The sequence below is a fragment of the Galeopterus variegatus genome, unplaced genomic scaffold (genome assembly GCF_000696425.1).
Source record: "Galeopterus variegatus unplaced genomic scaffold, G_variegatus-3.0.2 Scaffold3033, whole genome shotgun sequence".
Classification (NCBI taxonomy): Eukaryota; Metazoa; Chordata; class Mammalia; order Dermoptera; family Cynocephalidae; genus Galeopterus; species Galeopterus variegatus.
In genome coordinates, this window is record NW_007729144.1 from 107,336 (window position 1) to 115,276 (window position 7,941).

Genomic DNA, 7,941 nt, shown 5'->3' on the forward strand with positions numbered 1-7,941 from the left:
CACCCTGTTTTGTTAAATGAAAAATGCAAGTTATAAAAGAGCACAGCATGATCTCATATTTGTCTTTAAAAAACCACACGTTTGGGCCGGCCCGGTGGCACACTGGATAGTGCGCCGCTTGGGAAGCACGGCGGCGCTCCCGCCAAGGGTTCGGATCCCACATACAGACCGGCCGCTCACTGGCTGAGCGAGGGGCGGGAGCAAGACCGAGGGTTGCGATCCCGTGGCCGGTCCCGGTCCGGTACGGGCATGACACTGAGGGTTGCGATCCGTTGCCGGTCACGAAAAAAAACAAAAAGGAAAAAAAAAAATGAGAATGTCGTCTCTTCATTCCCCTCACACAGTAGGCTCTTGATAAACACTTGTGAATCAGTTAACTGCTACTTGTCACAGGTGGGTAGAGGAAACCTGTGCTCGCTGCTGTGACTATAGAAACCTGCAGTTCCAGGGCTGGCCGGTTAGCTCAGTTGGTTGGAGTGCAGCCTTGGAACATCACCGCCAAGGCTTGGGCTCCCCGTACTGGCCAGCCACCATCCTCGCCCCCCCCCAAAAAAAATTTGCAGTTCCTATTGGGGAGAGCAGTTGATCTTGCTGAGGCCTAGTTGTTTCTACAAAAATATCTTTTTTAAACACAGAATCAAAGATGGACACTGGTGTACTGACATGTTACATGTCGCTACCATGTCGTGTATGAGGCTACTGAAGTAAGTAACATAACTAATGAGGTCTTCTGCTCCTGGTAATGGTGGATAGGTAATTTGACCATCCCACTGAGAGCAACTAGAAAGGCTGTACAAAATATTTTGAAAATCTGTTTGAAGGTGGTAATAGTGGATAGGTAATTTGACCATCCCACTGAGAGCAACTAGAAAGGCTGTACAAAATATTTTGAAAATCTGTTTGAAGGCATCAGACAGCTAACATGACAAGAATTACTGGACCACCAGGACCACTGAGGAGGGGTCAGAAAGCCCTGGGAGGTGGGCTTAGTGTTATGGGCCACTGTTCTCCATTTGCAAAACTTGGAGGCAGCCCAAAAGCTGATTGGTGATTTTTGACAGCCTTCCAGAAGTAGGGGATAGGGCCTGTCAAAGGGTGGTAGACATGGGGGTGTCCCTCACTTTGGGCTGAGGCCCTCAGTCCTTTGTACCCCAGCAATCAAAGTGAACCAGATGTAGGAAATAGGAAGGCTCTTTCAGGAGATTGCAGGTCAGCTTCCAGTTATCTCAATCTTTGAAATTAGATTAAGGTGATCAGACTGGTAGTTTCCATAAACCCTTGGCATAAGCAAACAAAAACCCTCTCTAGAGGAAGATATCATCATCTTAAACCTCCAATTATCCTAGGAATAATTTTGCTAATATTCTTTTCTAATATTGATCACAAAAAAAATGTAACCAGGCATATGAAATACGATAATAAGAAAACTAGCAAAACAACAGACAATGGAAACGGGCCCATATTGGCTAGAGATATTGGTGCTATCAAACATAGACTAACGGGGCCGGCCCGTGGCTCACTCAGGAGAGTGCAGTGCTGATAACACCAAGGCCACGGGTTCGGATCCTATATAGAGATGGCCAGTTGGCTCACTGGCTGAGCGTGGTGCTGACAAACAGACTAACTGCTTACTGTGTTCTAGGAAATATACAATTTTAGGAATTTCAACAGATAACTGGACATGTAAAAAAAAGTCTAGAATTTTTTTTAAAATCCAATAACCAAAATTAAGAATTCAGTGGAAGGTTTTAACAGCAGGGTTACTCAATGGTGAGAGTGCAGTGTTAATAACACCAAGGGCAAGGGTTCTGATCCCTCTTCCAGCCAGCTACCCCCCCCAAAAGAACCAGAAAACTGGGAGCTAGGCATACCAAATAGGTGTGTAAGATCGCAATACAAAACCTTATATGATATTACTGAGAGAAATTAAAACAAAGTCATGGGGCCAGAAAACTACCACCCACAGGCCGAAATCATTCAGCAGCACCTGATTTATTAAGACTCAGGAGTCTGTGAGCTAAGAATGGTTTTTATATTCTTAAGTGGCTGTATAAATATCTACATAATTTTCTCAATTTTGCCTCAGCCACACACCACAAAGCCTAAAATACTTATTATCCAGTCATTTAAGAAAAAAGTTTGACTCCTCATACTGTCAAGATGTCAGCTTTCTGCAAACTGATGTATAAATTCAATAAAACCTCAAAAACCCAACAGCTTTTTGCTTTTGTTTTTTTGCGTGTGTTTGTCTGGAATTCAACAAAATGATTCTAAAAGTTACAGGAGAATGCAGAGGACCAAGAATGGCAAAGACAATCATGGAGAAGAACCAGGTGGAAAACTTCTCTGTTGGACAGACAGTGTAGCTTGTCACAAGGATGGACAAATAGACTAAGGAACAAAATAGCGTAGAAACATGTCCATGATATGGACACTTGACTTATGACAAAGGTGGGGATAATGACTTGGAGGGGCCATGAGGAAGGCTTCTTTTTTGTCTTTTTTCATGACCGGTAATGGGATCGCAACCCTTGGTGTCGCACCCGCACCGTGCTCAACCAGTGAGTGGACTGGTCTCTATATGGGATCCAAACCCTCGGCGGGAGCGCCACCGCGCTCCCAAGCGTCGCACTCTACCGAGTGTGCCACTGGGCCGGCCCAGGAAGGCTTCTGCAATACTGGTAATGTTCTATTTTTTAAAAACCTTGATAGTGGTTATGTAATAAATGGTTGAGCTGTACATCTTTTATGTCGTTTTCTGAATATATGTTATATTTTCACAATAAAAAGTTTCAAAAGAATGTAACCAATGGTCCTATACAAAGCCCACTTTCCTAAACATCAGTTCTTCCCTTCAAAGTCAGGTGGCATTTCATTTCTGTTGTCTCCTAAACCTAAGTACATTTAAACATTAAACCCATGGAGCTGGCCAGTTAGCTCAGTTGGTTAGACAGCAGTGTTGTAACATCAAGGTTGAGGGTTCAGATCCCCTAACTGGCCAACCGCGAACCAGAAAACTGGGAGCTAGGCATACCAAATAGGTGTGTAAGATCGCAATACAAAACCTATACGATATTACTGAGAGAAATTAAAACAAAGTCCTGGGGCCAGAAAACTACCACCCACAGGCCGAAATCATTCAGCAGCACCTGATTTATTAAGACTCAGGAGCCTGTGAGCTAAGAATGGTTTTTATATTCTTAAGTGGCTGTATAAATATCTACATAATTTTCNCGTGCTCAACCAGTGAGTGGACTGGTCTCTATATGGGATCCAAACCCTCGGCGGGAGCGCCACCGCGCTCCCAAGCGTCGCACTCTACCGAGTGTGCCACTGGGCCGGCCCAGGAAGGCTTCTGCAATACTGGTAATGTTCTATTTTTTAAAAACCTTGATAGTGGTTATGTAATAAATGGTTGAGCTGTACATCTTTTATGTCGTTTTCTGAATATATGTTATATTTTCACAATAAAAAGTTTCAAAAGAATGTAACCAATGGTCCTATACAAAGCCCACTTTCCTAAACATCAGTTCTTCCCTTCAAAGTCAGGTGGCATTTCATTTCTGTTGTCTCCCAAACCTAAGTACATTTAAACATTAAACCCATGGAGCTGGCCAGTTAGCTCAGTTGGTTAGACAGCAGTGTTGTAACATCAAGGTTGAGGGTTCAGATCCCCTAACGGGCCAACCGCGCAAAAGAAAAAAAAAACAAAAACAAAACCCGTGACTCCACTTCCTCACCTCAAAGGATAATAAAGTGCATAAACTTGGAGACCAAGAATATCTCATTTACCCACAGTGCCTGGCAACTGGCCAACCGCGCAAAAGAAAAAAAAAACAAAAACAAAACCCGTGACTCCACTTCCTCACCTCGAAGGATAATAAAGTGCATAAACTTGGAGACCAAGAATATCTCATTTACCCACAGTGCCTGGCCCAATGTCTGCCATATTTTAATAGTTCAATAAATAGTTGTTAAGGGAATTTAAAATAAATTCTAATTTAGGTAAACTATTTGATGCAGATTTTTGAAAATGGACTTAGAGGTTAAAGTGAATGATATTTCTGATGCAGGAATAGTGGGTTAAAAATTAGGATAGGTACTGCACTTTTTTCCCAATGCCATTTAACAAAGATGATGAAAACAGATGTGTGGGATTGTGCAGAGAGTACATCAATGTGGCCATGACCGTGGCTAAGTCTTTAGGGGATAAGGGAAAAAAGGGTATTAACCTCAGCTGCACCAACCTTTCCATTGTGACCAAGGTTTTCTTGTGTCTGGAAAACTAAGTTCCTGGAATATGTGTCTAAGTGGCAGAAGTTTACCAAATTCACTTGAAGTCAATTGGAACAATGCATTTTGCCATAGATAGAAACAATGTTATATATGATGAGTAGTTTGTAACCTTTGACACAAACCTATATGTGTACCCAATGCATAGTACTACCACAACAAATGACTGTAACTTTGGATGCCAGGAACAAGTCCTCTGCTGCAATTAGAGCAGGGTCCTTACAAAATCCAAACCCGATGATCCTGGACAGTCTATTTCAGGTTGGAGGCCAGGATGAGCTGACCTAGGTAACAGTGGTGTAACTAGTGGAGAGGTAGAATGCAGGCTGGAAACACTTATGGCCCTAAGGAGGTATGGGCAGAGTAACTCCCATAGGTTTATACACTGTCCCTCCCTTCCCCCACCCCCAGCCCCCTCGCTTTGTCCTGAATAGGCTCTGGTATGAGATGTGAAATAGGAATTGGGTGGTAACTGAGGGTTCTAGGGAGCAGTTACTGCAGTCATAGGGGAGGTAAATTTCAAGCTAAGACAATAGGAAAAGAAAGTCAGCTCATGTAGGCACCCAGCTTGGGCAACTACACTGAGGTATTTGTAAGTAATTCAGTCATCTGAAAACCAGGTACTGCCTGTGCGGTCTTGGCACTGGCTCAAGATTGAATACTGAAGCGTAGCCCTGGTGTCCCACTGTTTGCCTTGATACTTCACCACTCGATGAACAGGATGTTCTTGCTCCCACAAAGCCTCTCCATCTTCTTTTGCCCCTCCCTTACCCAGTCTGACAGTGGTTGTCATTTCAACTCACAGTGTCATTTTATTGCTATGTGATGGAGGAGGATGAGGGGAGAGCATATGCAGCGAAAGGATGCAGGCTTATCAGGATCCTTTAGATTGCTTGAAAACTAGAGCCGTCCGTGGGACTCTCCCTCTGACCTCAGAAATATTTTAAATTCCCGAGAGATGTGTGAATATGGTGTGTCTCCAGTGGCACAAGAGTTGAGATCAGTGTGGTGATACAGAGAAAGTGGGGAGGAAAAGTTAGAAATAAAAATTTAAGCTTGGAAGTAGTCTAGATAACAGAAGTAAACCCAAACGCCTTATAAGAGGATTAGTTTTTGTTGTGTTGTTTTGGCAGCTGGCCGAACAGGATTAGTTTTGATCGGTGTGATGTAAAGAAGTATATTGCCAAGAGAGGGTGGGCTTGTGTAATGTACACACATAACACTGAGGATGTCACTGTTTCAAATGTATTTATAATCCCTGGGTTAGAATTGGCTCTATTCAGTAGAGGAATGGAAGGACATTTTTAACTGACAGACTCTACCAGCGGGTGGAATGAATGCTTAATGAGGTTTGGCAAGGAAGAGGTGAATATTGAATATGATTTTTTGAGTTTGTGACTACGTAGCTTCACTTTAATCACTGATATGCTCACCTTTAGTGGGATGCGACATTTGAGTTGTTTTGTCAGGGGCAGTGACAAGCCAGTGAATAACCATGTCTTAGCTGTGTATATACAAAGGTTTTCAAAGTACTTATTTGAATGTTCGCCCACATGCTCTCACCTTATCTCCTAACAAAAAGCATCCAAAACAGAGTTCCAAGGGTTAAGACCAAAGAACACCTTTCAGAGTTTGAAGTTAATCTTGGTACCCTGGGCTTAAACCTCCCTGAGCCACCTGCACAAGTACTGAGTTTCAAAATATTTCAGGACAGTTTTGAATGACATGGCTAGAGTCTTGTGGAAAAACAGATGCAGAAATCAAGGAGGCAGTTGGTCTGATGTCACATTAGCCAGTGACACAGTAACTTTGAGTCTTGCTGAGCTCTATCAGCAGAAAGGCATTACTGCTGCAAATTTTCCTCAGGCAATTCAATTCTCCAAGCCTGTCTCTCATAAACTGAGTTCAGTCACCTTTCCACTAGGTAGTGAGAATGAATAGATGATGGATTCTTCGGGTTCCTCTGGAATGTGCTGCACAAATATATATATATATATATATATGTATATTTATTTTATTATTACACAATGTAAACATTTTTTTGTGCTGCACAAATATTAAGAGTAACCATTGTGGGGTGGGGTGTGTCATCATTTGATAAAACCAAACACCAATTAACCCTCCCAGACTAGAAAAGGGGCTAATTTGTTACACGTAGGTATTTAGAAATAAAACCTCATCTCAGCTAACAAACAGCTGGGGGAGAGGGAGCACGGAACAATATGAAACCACCTCTGGAAAAAATAATACACAAGTAACATTTATGTACTGTCTAAAATGCTGCTGTGATCACATCAGGACTCTACTCAAAAATCCTCAATGGTGCCCCTTAGCCAGTGGAATTACAGTCGTCCTGGTATTTGCATACAACCGACGCACACCCTCTTGTATACTTTAAATCATCTCTAGATTACTTATACCTAATGCAATGTAAATGCTATGTAAATAGTTATAATACTGTATTTTTAATTTGTATTCTTTTTATTGTTGTATTGTTATTATTAATTTTTATTCCCTAGTATTTTTGACCTGCGGTTTACTGAATTTGCAAATGGAAACTTGCGGATACAGGGCTGACTGTACATGCAAACTCTCCGGCTTAGCATTCAAGGCCCCACCCTGCTTTTCCATCTTCACCCCACAAGTCCCCTTCGACATTCTTTGGGCAGCCTGGACCTCTTGTTCTTTCAGAAATCTGAGTCACCTGAACCGGAGCCGTTGCCCCAGTCAAAAGGAAGGTAAATGGCAACAGCGGGCGCCTGCGATGTTCTTCCCCACACCGGTCCGCCCACGCCCACCCCCAGCTGCGTGTTGTCCCGCCTCAGACGCCCCCGGCACCTGATTCTTATCACAACATCCTTCTCTCGTGATTGCTGAGCTCACGTCTGCACCGTCTTCTAAGTCTCACGCACTTTTCCAACCAGGTCCGCGGTGTTACCGTGTAAAGTCCTACGACAAAAACAAAGCGAAGGTATTTCCTCAAAGGTTCAACCTCCCAGACTCAGCGCACACGGTAACAGAGCAAGGCTCGAGCTGACCGGAAGGACGCGTACCCCGAGAGCTTTCCCTCCCTTTGGTTTACAAACGGCCCAATGACCGGCTACGGCGGGGATAGTTCATAAGCGGCCGACCAATAGCGGAGAGGGGGGCGGGCCTCGGTTGGGGCCTGGCCCAATGAGAGGCGCGCAGGGGGCGGCTCTCTCCAGCCGCTGCCCAATGGGAAGAGCCCCGGCTGGCGGCTCGGCAGGGAATATAAGCCTTGCCGGCTGGCGGGCACCACAATTCGTGGTGTTGCTGAAGACCCGTGACACGTCTACTGTCAACTCCCGTTCACTGCCTTCCCACACCCGGGCAGCCATGGTGAGGGGGAGCTGGGGGCACTGGAGGAGTCCGCGGTGAGGGGTGCTGCGCGGGGATGCCGGGCATGTTGGGGGTTCATGGTGAGAGGGGGCTGTGCAGGAAACCCGGGGACGCCCGCGGAGTGCAAGCGCTGCTCCTGGGCGCTCCTTCCCCGTGGGAGGCGGGTGCGAACTAGCAAGGTCCGGAGCGCTCCGGAGCGCGGCGGGACTGGGCAGGATGGCGACACGGAAGACGCGGGCCGTGGGCTCGTCCGCGCGCCGCGGCGGACCGCGCCCTGGGTCGGGAGGG

At 45.1% G+C, this 7,941-nt stretch overlaps 1 long non-coding RNA gene and 1 pseudogene across 1 annotated transcript; both read left to right on the forward strand.

Moving 5' to 3' along the window:
- Window positions 1–330: 330 nt before the first annotated feature.
- On the forward strand, window positions 331–2,214 carry LOC103599618. Its single transcript, XR_551303.1, has 2 exons — window positions 331–753; window positions 839–2,214. It is a non-coding gene; the product is annotated as an uncharacterized LOC103599618 (long non-coding RNA).
- A 5,377-nt stretch (window positions 2,215–7,591) lies between these two features.
- LOC103599619 overlaps window positions 7,592–7,941 on the forward strand; it is a 9,484-nt pseudogene continuing 9,134 nt past the window's right edge.